The following is a 15,036-nucleotide window of genomic DNA, read 5'->3' on the forward strand; positions in this document are numbered from 1 at the left end:
ATTGAGGTTTGGGGTTCTACTACTAATGAATTACAGGCTGCAGAGAGTTCTGTTTGCTTCTCTCAGTATCTATGAAATAAGAAAAATTAGTTTCCATTGTCCTCCCTCACAAGGATACCATGGAAATTAGTGACCTAAAATCTTCAATTTGCCTCACCCCCATGGCACAAAAGTATGAACATAGGACAAAGAATAACTGTGACCATTTTGTTTCTGAAGCCTAACATAAAAAAAATCATTCCACTATGGAAAACTAGCTAATTCTCCTGACATGGACTAGAGTACTTCTGTCTGCCATGGTCTGATTCATGCCAGAGACTATTTCAGTGAAAAGAAATTGATCACAAACTGTTGTTCGCACACAAACACTTCTTCTGGGTCCTCATATTCATTTTCTTTTTATCATGGCTATTACTGAAAAGACTAGAGAATTACATCCCACTCGGCTGTCTCAATTTAACCTTTTTCTCTTCAATATTCTCAAAACCCAGAGGTTTTGTGCTCCAGAGGGCACAGCTGAGAAGGGCAGGCCAGGTAAGTAGGCTGGGGAGCACACACTCACCAGATCCAGTGGTAGCAGAATTGTGGGTAATGGCAGGCTTGCACAGAGCAGGGGCATAATCATATCTGAGGTCAGACGGCATTCAATAGAACTATGTGAACTGGTAGCCAATAGGTTCAAGACTTATTCTGAGCAGCTTATAGATGCGTCATTTCATGGGTTAGAAGCATAGAGAGTATGCTTCTAGCATTCATTTTTTTTTTCAAATGTAGACGCTACCATGTTGGAAGATTCTATTAAATGTGAAGCAACTCACAAAAGAACAACTGCAACAGTTATGAGAATCAAACATTTTGTTAATGAGAAAGATTAAAGAATGTTTAATGTATGCATCTTAGCTAGGTGTCAGCTGGGTCATGAATCAGAGATAATTTGACTTCAGCAATAATTGAAAGCAAAAATAGGAGTAGATGAATGTTTTATCAAGAATGCTGGGAGTAGTAGTATAATGAGGGTAGTTCAAACTGCAAAGTTGGCAAAAGATGCGCATTTGGTTGGAAATGGTAGCCACCTTCTTGACTGGGAGCCCCAAAGAAATGCACATAGAATAATTTTCCAAATGTTAACAAACAGCACTGACACCACAGTGAAAATTAGAGCTTTCAGAAATTAACTAAACTGAAAATTAACTAAATTAAATTAGGAAATAACTGCCATTTTCTTTGTTATTATGTTGCATTAATGCCTGTTATTTGGTTTCCCATGACTTCTAATGAGTTCCATGGAATCTAAGCTATGAGCAAAAAACATCATACATTTTTTGGCCTAAGGAAAATCATACATTTTTTCAAAACTAATTATTTTTTAAAATAATGTTTGTAAAAAAATAAATGCTAGAGGAATGGCCAGAATTAAATTATTAAATTATTTGGCTGGGTGAGCACTGCCTTTGTCAGAGAATGAATCACTTTCTTCAAATTTAGCAGGCAGATTTGTGGTTTGGAGAAGTTGTGAGTGTCAAGTGGTCAAGCCACTCCTAAAGCTTTCTCACCATTTGTTCACAGATTTGTTTGTTAAGGAGACAATGAGGTGTCATGGACTCAGATAATTTCTAACTTATAACAACACAGTATGCTCAAGTATGTTTTCCTTGCCCCTCAGGGTCCAGAGTAGTGAGGTGCAGCCATCCCAGGAAGGTGCTAGGCACTGAGTTTAGGAGTTAGTAAATGCCTACATTTAGAAGGAGCTGCTGGCAAACCTGGCCATCATTCCCTCTGAAGAGAGAGGTTTGGTTTGTATTTTTTGTTTTTTGAGACAGAGTCTTACTCTGTTGCTCAAGCTGGAGTGTAATGGTACATTCATAGCTCACTTTAGACTCGAACTACTAGGCTCAAGGGATCCTTCTACCTCAACCTCCTGAGTAGCTGGGACTACAGGCATGTGGAATCACCCATGGTTAATTTAAAAAAAACTATTTTGTGGAGGCAGGGTCTTGCTATATTGCCCAGGCATCTGTCGAACTCCTGGCCTCAAGTGATCCTCTCACCTCAGCTTCCCGAAGTGCTGGGGTTACAGGCTGAGCCACCATGTTTGGCTGAGATTAGGATTTTTTTACCCTGGAAATTAAGCAAAATTCCAAAACAAACAAACAAACAAAAAAAGCAAGGGCAGAAGACTTTACCAGCTTGAAACATCTATCTGAAACTATCTTTAAAGAATCACTAACTCTAACTTCCAAAACTGTTTGTAATGCAAAAACCCTTCTGGTGGGTGAGAAGACACATGATAATGTCAGGATTGTGGAGAATTATCTCCCAACACTCTGGCTTAACAGAAAACATGCACTTCAAGGCAGAAAGACCTAGGTTCAAATCCCAACTCCTATATTTATTTCACCACCTTTGGCAACTTACATACACTGTCACACCACTAAGCTAAATACATGAATTGTTTCATTGTTGTACAACTCTCTAAAAGCTAAAATAAAGAACTTAGCTCAATGACTTGCATATATTAGATCACTCAATTTAATTACCTGCCTTCCTCTATCTCCCAAACTCATTCAGCTTCTGAGACAATTCATCAAATATACACTTTGTGTTGCTTTAGATAATAAAGGTGGGTTAGCAAATAACATCTATATTAAACAAAAACTACTTTACGCATGCAAGATTTTTGTCCTAGAAAATAGACAATTATTCACTAGCTTCCCAGGCTTCGGTAAGTTATTGGATCTATTCGGGTCTCAATTTTTTAATTTTAACATAAGATAATTACATTATGATCACTGATTGCTCTTTTAAATTCTAAGCTGTATTTTCTTATAAATATTTATACCAGGTAAAGAGTAATGCCTTTTAATTTAATTTTTTATATTGCATTTTATTGAACTGTGGATTGTTTAAAAATATTGCATTTTTAAAAATTTCCTTCTGCCAACAAAGCAGTACAAACATTCTCACAATCAAACAACCTTTTATAACCACACTTGTTTAAAAAGCAGTCATAAATATATTTAGGATATATTCTCTCCTTTCCATATGATATCCTTAATATGTGCATGTTTATTACAAGATTAGAGTGGTTTCAAAAAAGAACTAATCTTCAAAGATTAGCATGAATGGGAGGATGAAGCAATGATTATAATCCAAAGTGACATAGTCCAAGTAATGGATATTTGGCATAGGATTTGTGTATATATTTGCTTTTGCATACAGGTGTCCTTTGTGTTCTAGGATAGCATTTCAAACAAAAAGCGTCGCCACATTAAAAGCTGCCCCAGAAAACAGGATGCTTTTCCCACCCAACATGGAAAAGACCATTCACTTTTGCAGGCCATTTCACTCTTGAGAATAGGCCATATATCGTACCATGATTTGCTCTGACAAATTCCACCTCTCAATTTTCCCTTAGGACTATGGTATTACTTTTATGTATAGATTTAGGAAGTATTTATCTATTATCATAAATTTGCATGTGATTATTAACCTATCTGATATCTAGCACAAAGTTGGACACTTTTTAAGAGCTGATTCCCAGGAAAGGTAAAAAAATTTCAAGGTAGATTTGCTAGAGGAGAACAAGAGGTTAAATTAGAAGTTAAAAGAATATAACTTTGGCCAGGTGTGGTGGCTCATGCCTGTAATCCCAGCACTTTGGGAGGCCAAGGCAGGCAGATCACAAGGTCAAGAGATCGAGACCATCCTGGCCAACATGGTGAAACCCCATCTCTACTAAAAATACAAAAATTAGCTGGATGTGGTGGTGCATGCCTGTAGTCCCTGCTACTTGGGAGGCTGAGAAGGACAATCGCTTGAACCTGGGTGGCAGAGGTTGCAGTGAGCCGAGATCATGCAACTGCACTCCAGCCTAGTGACAGAGAGAGTGAGACTCCATCTTAAAAAAAAAAAAAAAAAAAGTATATGAACTTCATCTGGCCTTTTGATCTACTGGGAATTAGGACATATATGTGGGTCAGATTGCCAGAGGAGGAACTTCAGCATGGGCTGAAAGTAGGAAGTAATTAGAACGGGCAACATACAAACATGTCAAAAAACAGAGAAATGTGATCCAGGCCATTAAAAAAATGTGCTCAAGGGTTAAGCATAAATTCAAAAGATATGTATTGTACTCCTATTATATGCAAAATACTATCCCAGCTATGTCTCTCTCAAAATGGGATCAGAGAGCTGAGAAAGCCACAATCTTGACTCAATTTGACACAACTTCTAGCTTATGGTGAACTTCAATGCCATGTATTGAATTAATCCACATACTCTAGTACTTTTGTAGCTGTGCCTTCATAGCTCATTATTTATGTATAAAAAGTGATTTTTGCCATAAACACTACCTTGAGAACATGTTAAGGACAGTGAGATTTTGACAGCAAGGATATTTTAAATCCTTGTTACACATACAAATATTTTAATCAAAATTGTATCAACATTGTTGGCTTTTTGTAAAGATAGTATTTTCTGAACAAAACTCTATTTACCAATTTCATTCTTGGATCAATATGCTATATGATCCTTTTAACCCATTTCCATCTTTTCCATTTTCATTTTTGCTTTGCTAAAATTGTCTTTACTGTGATCAATGATTTTTTTTCTGTGTATATTGTACAATGAATAATTGAAAGATCAAGGTCTTTTGTTCATATTGAATTTCATCAATTATGGCTTCTGCATTTTACATGTAGAGTTTTTGTGCTTATATATGTGTTTATTAATTCTACAAAATCCAATTTTTGGACCATTTTTGCAGATATAAATTTTGTCAAGAATATTTTATTTTTTCATCAATTTTTCAGTCAATAACATGTTATTTTATAGAGTTTTAGTTGTTCTCAATTATGTTTTGTTCCATTTGTTTCTACTATTTCTAATTTACTTTGGGTCAATTTTTGCAGTTCTCAGTGTTCCCATGAGGTATTTTTCCTCAGTCAGTTTTCAACTATAACAAACTTTACTATGTGCACTTTTAGTTTACATGATTTCTACAAGTCTAATTTTTCCTGGGTCAGTTGTTACACTTCTCAAATTTACTGACAAGTGTTTCTTATAAAACAATAAAAAAATCCAATATATGGTGGAATCAAATTATCTTCAAGGTCAAAGCAACAGTGTCAACACTTATTCTTTCATTTGAGGATATGAGTAGCAAATTGGATGACAGCAATAATTCTAAATATGATCTATTATATCCCAGTCTAGTAATAGGGGGTTAAGGCATATTTCAGGATAAATACAATTCCCAGTCCCAGGCCTAGACCTTGAAATTTTGGTCTATTGAAGGGTAAAGTATTCAGTAGTTCCCAATTCATCCATGGCTTCTCAGAGGCTTCAGAACTAGTCAGTTGAATTGAAAGTCTTTTCAAAAACTCATCTAAATTATTTCTTCCTTGGCATCACTACAATTCAGGGAGACTCATACTGTAGCATCATACCATGGTTTTCAAAGAAAGATTGAGATTTAGGAGAGACCAACTAAAGAATAAAACACACTTCTAATTAAAGATGGCAGGTTGCACCCAAATTTACCCCTGCTTGTTTCCCAATATGAACTAAACTGACAAAAGGGGGAAAAATATTTTAAAGGGATAAAAGCAAAAAAAAAAAAAAAAAAAAGGAAAGGGGAGGGATGAGTATAATAAAACTTTGGAAACTGTAAAACAAAACTGCTAGTAGTAATTGACATAGACAACTGGGAACACCAAATTCGAAACTAGAAAGCTAAGAGACATCAAATTCACTCTGTAGAAACAACTTCCCTCTTCAAGGATTTGGTATTTGTAGCATCTGGGACAACTGTAAGTAAGGTAACAGTAGAACTAAAACAGGAGATTTTTTTTTTTTTTGAAAGTGTTTAAGAAGTAGCCATCTTTCCAGTTACCTCCCCACTTATGTTTAGAAAATGCCTATCCAGCCCTATCCTGCCTTTTGCCCCAAAAAGCAATGGGTAGTTTATCATCTGGAGAGGATACAACAGAAGGTCTACATTGGGGAAATGCTGTACTGTCATAAGTCCTTCCTGTATTTCTATGAGATGGGAATAGGAGCATGCATAAGGTTATACTATGCGCATTCTTTTTAAATCATTTCATGAGGATGCCAGACATGAACATGTGTTGTGCTAGCTGCAGGTATAGTCAAGTATGCTTGCACAGATGTGCAGGTACAAAGCTACTGCCTGACAACAGCGAGTACATACAGTCATGTATTCTGCTGCAACCATCCTTCATTCTGAAAGATGCCATTCATTTTAGATATAAATCAACAATCAACCCACACAGACCTGTTGTTGCTATGATACTAACACTGCAAATTATTTACTACATTTTAGGGAATTTGTCATAGAAACAAAGTTGGAGGGGGACAATGCATACAGAAACAAATATTCCCATATGTTAGGAAGCTACTGCTACACTGTTGTCTTTCATCCTCAAACACAATCTGCAACAGGCTAAGAACTAGGCAATGAGGCATGAAAGCACATACTAAAGCCACTTCCGACACCTACAGTTTTTCATCTGCTTAGCCCAAAGAATTCAGAATGTAGTGTTCATTAGATATAGCTCAGGGCACAACTGAGAATCTGAAAGGTTTCTGAATCTACCATCTTCTAGGGAACTACTGAGCCAGCCATAATTTGCTCACACCTGTCTCTCCTACATTCACCACAGCACGTACAATGTAACCTAATGAGCTTTAACTTTGTCCCCAGATACTCTTATTTATTGTTACTACCTGCTGCAATACCTTCAGGTCAATATCTGGGACAATCCAATCTGATTTTGAATCCAGATACAACATCCTATCTCTCCTTTCCTCTCTTTTTCTTTCAGAAGCAGTGTAAATTACTGGCATTAGCAATGACAGCAAACAGAAATTCTCAATAGCAAAGGTAGGTTTTGGTTGCAATAAGAAGTAGATGTAATTTTCTTATATGAGTTCTCTCATCATGAAACTCAATCTCTTTGTGTGTTACCGCTGGCACCAACACTTGGAGTATCTAACTTTCAGCATGATTGTCTCGCAGGTATTGGACAATTCTTACTCTCTTCTATTAACTGGTTTCTGAAAGTATAATATGAACATAATATGGCCAACACTTATCTCTATCAACAGGCATGCCTTATTGCCTGAAAGTAAGTGTCACTTGGTGGCAAATAGGACAAATTGCATGTAACCTTGCAGTACATGTGCTTGGAGTCACAGTCAGATCCCAGGTCCACCACTTATTAGATAGAGCTCAAACAAGTCATATACATTTCCTTGGCCTTGGTTTCTTCAATTGGAAAATGAGAAAGGGCCATATTTACCTCATATGGTTAGTGTGAAGAGTAAATGAGATCATGAAGGTACACAGATTGATAGATTATATATATTACTATATTATATATAGAAGATAATATAGAGAGATTATACTAGATATAATCTCAAAAGAAACTGATCCAGAAACACTTAGTAGGTGCTTAATACCTAGTACTTACTGTATGAGAGAAGAGCTTTGCTGTTAGATTCTTTTATGTTGAGCTATTATTGCAGAATTACTATGTTCAGCAAGAGGTACAGAAGTGCAAAATAATAAAGAAGTCAAGTACTTTCTCCTTGAACTTAGAAACCAATAATAACAGAAAGAAGAATATATTAAAAAAAAAAAAAAAAAAAAAAACTCGTCCTCCTTCTTCCTAACTCCTTGGACAGAGAAATCTGGGTCCATTGAGAGAATGGCTCTCACTGGCCATGTTACTAATATGAATCATTTTTTCTTGCCAGTTATAGAGAGAAATGAATCCTTTAAATGTGGCCTATCATCAGAAACTGTGCCAAGCCAGTGGCATCTCCCTGGCAGCAAGTATCTCACCAGCTCCATTTTCATCTTTCAACGTCAAGTTCACTTTAAGAATCAATCTTTGGAGAGCCTCCTGTGGCCACCTGCCACCTCCACTAAAGGCTGTCTTTGTAAAGTGTTTTTAAAAAACAAAAAGAGGAATATATTAAACAAACAAACAAACAAAACCCAGAAAATTATTTTCATGTTCCCCTAGAGATATGGCACTTTCGAAGTGACCTAAGATAGAGCCAGAGAGTCAACGTGATGCAGAACTTCTCTTCATCTGCTGCTACCCTTCTGGCCCCTTGGGTTTTGGCAAAAGAAACAAAAAGAGAATGAAGACATGATAAAGATAAAAGAGGACCTCCTTTAAGGAATCAGGAATTGATTTTTTTTTTTTTTGTCTCCTAGAAAGCCATTATGAAATGTGAGGGCAGAGAGATTATGACTCCCTTTAATAGTGAGATATTGGCCTCAGAACTATATCACCGAGGGCAGCAGTGGTAAGTTGAGCAGATTATTGCATAAAACTAGGAGCCATGAATAGAGAAGTGGAACATGCCTTTATAGCTAAATGTATGCAAGAATACATACATTTGGCTGGAAAATGGATAGCAATTCAAATATTTTGGAGGAATGAGAGGAGGTCCAAGAAAATAATATTTCTAGGGCTAAATCAGCTAATTACAGAGCAATCTATCACTGGCTGGACCATACATGTGTGGTAGTTAACAGATAATAAGAGAACGCTCAGAAATGAACTTGTTCGGTATACTCAAGACCGGAAGCATCAAAAGAGTGAGACGGAAGACATTCATTCACCAATATTCAAGTTAATAGGCAAAATAAATGACCAGCTAGAGATTCCTATGCTTTTGTTCCCCACTTGACTTAGAGCAGAGTCAGACTAAATTTTTTGAGACATAAAACTTAGACATTGGGGGAGAGGACCCTTTAAGAAAAGAATTCATTATTAGAAATATAACATTACTACAGTCCTTCTCAAGGTCTAGAAAGGGGCACATGAAAATGAGGGGCTTATGCTTTATTAGCCTGACAGTAAATCCACCTCTGTTTCAAAAGTTATCAATGAGGAATATGTTTTGCTTTCTGAATGCTTTCTTTGGGCACCATCCCCATAGTCTCTTACTATAACTTTCTGGGTTGAATTGGGAATTAGCAAAAAAAAACACTGCCAAACTTGAATTAGTAGATATGCAATGGAAAATTTAATATGAGAAGGAGGTTCTAGTTTGCTAATTTATTGTGACATGTTAAATGACACTAAAAAAAGGTAATTTTAATTATAAATACAGTACATTGAATTCAAAATGAATTTAAATAATAAAGCGATACAGCAAATATCCACCAGAATCATGCCATTATATTTCTAGTTTTTTCAAAGGTCTGAGTGTGTGTGTATAAGTGTGTCTGTGTGTGTTTAATCCAAAGTATCCAAATTATATTCACAACGTAGTCATTCTACCAGATGCCACTTTATTCTTATAGAAGACTGGGTGGTTGACTTTTCTTCTCTTTCTCTTTTTATTATTTACATGTGTGTCAGTTTATTTTTGGTGGTATTCTATAATCAAGCTCCATGTTAACATATTGGTTTTAACATTGAAATAATACAGTTTTTGAATTTTGAAAATTAAATTGCTGTAGATGGAAGAAATATATTAACATGTGTATACTGAAAATCTTGACAGAAGTTAACTCCTTCAAACTGGATTGCTAAAAAAAAAAAAAATTTCCCTAAAGCCCAGGAAATCTCTGACCAGATGATTGGCCAACTCCTGGAATGAGGTTCTAATCTATAATTCCTACCTCTCTCATTTATCATATCATATTGGATGGAACAAGAAGAGGAACTACCTTTTACATTAAAAAATTGTTTTAATGTATGCAAACAATACTCCAGAAACAGTAAAAGCTTTTTTGGGTGACTGCCATAATACCATTTTCTACATAATATGTTCCAGAGATAGTATTCAGTCTTTTTTTATTTATGTGGCAAGAAAAAAAAACAAGGCTACTGATTATCTTTTTAGAGTATATGAATCCGAATTATTTTATTTTTTACAATTTCTTTTTAAAGTCCAAGTATCTCTGACAGCTATTTTTTTTTTATAAGCAGAATGGTGTGGCAAAGAGAGCATGCATTACATGTAGAGACCCTTGAATAATTGTCCCAATTCTGCACTGCAGGGCTTCTGCTTTCTTATTTTTAAAAGGGAAAGATTATTTCTATGTAATGTTGAAGATTCTTTCCAGCTTTAACATTCCATGGTTGTTTGATAAATTTATTTAGTCACTCTTTTCTTGATGGTTTTGAAGCATTATCTTGGCAACTGTTAGATTACGTTGCTTTTATTAATCCGGAGTCACCACTGCTGAATTCAGCATCTTTTTATTCAGCCCAGCTGATGATGTTCTTTAAGGGCAGGAGATAACCCAAATATCCTATATTCTTTCTGCAGCCAAGCCAGTGAAACATTTCTGCTGAAGTTTTTTCTGTTTGTCCAAAATCCTAGTGATTTTTGATGGCAATACAGAAAGGAGTTAAAGTCAACTTTCAATTATTCAACATTTTTTTTAAACAGCTGCTATATACGGGGAACCCCTGTAGGCACTAGAGATACAACAGTGAACAACACAGGCTAGATTTCCCTTCTCAAATTGCTTAGAGTCTAGAGAGGGAAGTAGACATTGATCGAATCATATAGATAAATGTGAAAATGCAAATGTGATAAGTGCCATCAAAGATAAGTATATGATGTTCTGAAAATCTATAAGTATTATTTGACCTGCTCAGGGAAGTCAAAGAAGCTTTCCTAAAAAAATAATACTCATCAAAGATCTAAACGGTGTCTTAAAGAGCAAAAAGGAGAAGGAAAGGAGTCTGGGTAGAGAGCATATCCCAGGCAATTGCCCTGTGATGGCAGCAAGGAACATGAGTATATGGAGTTATAGAAGGCAGATAGGGCTGGATCCCAGGAAGTAAAGAATAGCCTGATAGGAGATGAGATTGGAGATATTTGTAGGGGCCTGACTGCACAAAATTCTTTTGTATCAATTTTGACATTTCATCTTTAAGAACAAAGGAAAATCATGGATAAGATCATATTAACATGATTAAGTTTACTTGTCAATCACCTTTCATCTGAGAAAGGAAAGAGGTGAGGCAAATTTGTCTAGAGTTAGATTATGTGGTGAATTAAACAGTGATGTAATAGGTTTATTGTTATTCTGGATTCTGCTCTGGACTGATAACCTAACTTTTCTTGAATGCTTTATTTCTAGAGTACTAGTTGAGACAGTACCAGGGAGATAATAGAAAGTTATTCTCCATCATTTATGTAACTGAAATGAATTTAGACTTCCGAAGGGTAGTCTTAGGTCCCACAGAATTCCCAGGGGTAGAATTGCAGCTTTGCCAGGTGAGTGGCAACAAAGCTGTATGTTCTCCAGGAGCAATTCTTTCATGAGCCTGCCAGCTACTAGACAATATGCCCAAGAGAGGACACCCAAATTATTCTGCTCATCCTTCCTGGGTCCTTGTGATAGTTCCATATTTTCTCCCATTTTTTTTTCAATTAAATGCACACGTCTTCTTTATTCCTGAGAAACAATGTAATTTCCATAAGAGATTCCCATTTCTGCTAAATAGCACCTCAGCATCATGTAGCCACCATTCAAAAAATGATTTCCCACAATATTGAACACCAGGAAGCCCACATCCTTTCTAGCTTAGAATGTCCCATGTTCTGTGTAGTGTTAGGGAATCTTACGCAGTATCCCTGGCCCTCACCTACCTCTTATCCTGACACCGGGGTGATTTCAGTTGAGTCTAAGAAGGAAGGGCTGAATGGGACATAGCTTGATACTTATCCTTTTCAGTCTCCTCAGTCCCAATTTCCTGAGGCAACACCAACAGAAACTTTTAGTAGATAATGTTACAACAACATTCGCTGTCTGATAATATGTTACAAGACTAGGAGCTCTAGATCTGGCTAGTGGACGATATATAGGCTTAAGACACATCAGGCACCCAGTGAATAGCCAAAAAAAAATTCATCTTATTCTATGACTAAGCCCATTTGTTGACTTGTCAAGATTGGCAATGCTGAACATGATAGTAGAATAACAGGCATAATAACAGGAAATAATATTGAAGAAGAGTGAGATGGGGCAGGCAGCAGGTAGTGTGTTGACTTCTGAACTCTACAAAGCTATATAGCCTGGTCAATGATAGGTTAATCATCTTGTGTTCCCCACAAGATCAGATACCTCCCCCTTTAGATGAAATTTTTCCCTAATTAAATAAAATCTGGTAATGGAAAAGAACATTAAGCAATTATTTGAATAGCTTCAGAAGGATACAGTGATTATTAGCTGTTAAGACACATCAACAACAAAAGCAAAAACAGAAAAAATATATGAGGATTTGATTACTCTTCTAGAAAAATGGGATTAGAATACAAGGGAGAATATGAGTACAAATGGCAATGTCTTGCTGATACTACTAGAAGTGTGCCTGTTTATTTCTGTTATTCTTCCAAATATGGTTAAATGAATTTTACTGTTTGGTAGGTAGCCTAAACATTACATCCATCATCTTTTTTCCCTGATTTTTTTCCCTCTTTGAAATTTTTATTAAAATGAGAATAGAATGGTTAGTGCCCGTGATCATTAGCTTGCAGAGGCTGGCTTATAAAACAGATTGTTAGTGCCATAAACACAGGCCTGGGAATTCTATCATCCAGTCCCTGATGTGGCATGTCAATTCTCAGGGAATGGCTTATCTTAAATAGTGTTTGCTGTTATTCATAAATATATAATGACAGTGATCCTTAAGCAAACTTCATCCAAATCACTCAATTCTGCACCAGTAATGACTGTACACCCAGTAAAAGGCAATAAGAGGCAGTTGCTCTACACTGTTTGTAATATTCGCCATTATTCAAATACTGTTGACTAACCCTTCACAGCTAAAAAGCTAGTCTCCAAAATTTGGATGGACTAATTCACTGCTGTGGAATTTTAAAATTTCCAAGGTTAAATGAGAAGACACAAAGCAATGACATCAGGAAAATGGAATGAGCAATGAAAATAAAAACATTTTAGATGTTTGATGATCAATATTATTTTATCTCAGAATTTATAGAGGTTATTATAAAAACTAAGAAAGGAATATATTAATATTTAGTTACCCTGTGGATCTAAAAATGAATAAATGGAAAAACATGTTATTCTAGGATCAAGATTCAATATTATAATGATAGCACTTCTCTATAAAATTAGCACAATCTCAACTGAAGTACCAAGATGACCAAAGTTTTATATGGAAAAAAAAGCACATAGAAAAGTCAGGATAAAAACAAAATAAAATTTAAAAAAGAAAAGTCGGCCAGGTGTGGTGGCCTGGGTTGGATGCTATAGCTCACCCGTAATCCCAATACTTTGGGAGGCTGAGGCTGGCAGATTGCCTGAGTCCAGGAGGTTGAGACCCGCCTAGACAACATGATGAAACCCTGTCTCTACCATTAAAAAAAAAAAAAAATAGCCAGGCATGGTGGCACATGCCTGAAGTCCCAGTTACTCAGGAGGCTGAGGTCAGAGAATTACCTGAGCCTGGGAGGTCAAGGCTTCAGTGAGCCGAGATTGTGCCACTGCACTCCAGCCTGGGCAACCACAGTGCAGTGAGATCCTGTCTCAAAAAATGAAATAAAATAAAATAAAATAAAATAAAAGAAGGGAAACTGAGACTACTAAATATTAAAACATTGAGCTACAATACTTTATACAGTTTATACTGGCTCAGGTTTTCAGAATGACAATGAACAAGGAAAATAATATGGAGAGATAAATACTTAAGGGGATTTAACATTTGATAAGGGTGAGTAAAAGGTAGATTTTAAAAACATGTTGTTGCAACACTGGTCTAGTATTTTTAAAAATATGACTGGATCCCTTTCTTATATCATACATGAAGATAATGTCCAAGTAGAAAAAATAATAAATAAATATATAAACAGAAAAAAAGAAAGAAAAAGACCAATAAGGATGAAATAGAAATATATAATTTTTTTCCTAAAATACCTGAATGGGAAAATTACAACCAAGAAGCCATAAAACATTTGATAAATTTGTATAAAATTTTAAAACTCCTGCCACTTTCCAATTTATCATAAACTAAGTCAAAAGAAAAATGATAGTTGTGAAAGCTATTTCTATCCAATATGATAGTCTAAGGATTAATATGTTCAATATTAAAATCATTTTACAAATCAAATTTTATTTTATATATTTATTTTTGTGGAGGTGGGTGACAGAGTCTTATGCTGTCATCCAGGCTGGGGTGCAGTGGTGCAGTCTCAGCTCACTGCAGCCTCTGCGTCCCAGGCTCAAGGGATTCTCATGCCTCAGCCTCCCGAGTAGCTAGGATTACAGGCGCGTGCGACCATGCCCAGTTAATTTTTGTATTTTTTGTAGAGATGGGGTTTTACCATGTTAGCCAGGTTGATCTCGAACTCCCTACCTCAGGTGATCCACCCGCCTCAGCCTTCCAAAATCCTGGGATTATAGGCATAGGCCACCGTGCCTGGCCATGGATGAAATTTTAAACTATTCAATAGAAAAAATGAGAACAATAACATGGACAATTTATAGAAGAACAAAACATCAAAACTGTAAAAATTTAAAACTTTTCTGCTACATAACACTGAAGGGAAATACATTGAAATACTAGATACACTTTTGGTGGGCATTTACATTGATGCACTTTGTACAGTCTTTGGCAATATCCATAAAAATATGTAATCCGTATTTCCTTTGACCTAACAATTCTATTTCTAAGAACTTATCCTACAGTATAAATAAATGTATACATATATTTTGCAAAATATATGTATAAAGGGGTTCATTGCAACATTCTTCGTAATAGCAAAACAAAATAAAACAAACCACACAATAAAAACAAAAACCATGAAAACAACTTCATCTGTATAAAGAAACAGATTAAGTCACTACACACTGATTAAAATGAAAGAAGTATGCCTATTTATAATGTGTGCTTAATGTCCTGGTGACACTGTTGTGTAAAAAAAAATCAAATTATGTAACTGGGAACAGTTTGATCTCGTTTCTGCTTTTTCCTCTTAAAAATGTAAATTTTGTATGAGTTTATATAAACA

The sequence above is a fragment of the Pan paniscus genome, chromosome 2, assembly GCF_029289425.2.
Source record: "Pan paniscus chromosome 2, NHGRI_mPanPan1-v2.0_pri, whole genome shotgun sequence".
NCBI classification, from domain to species: domain Eukaryota; kingdom Metazoa; phylum Chordata; class Mammalia; order Primates; family Hominidae; genus Pan; species Pan paniscus.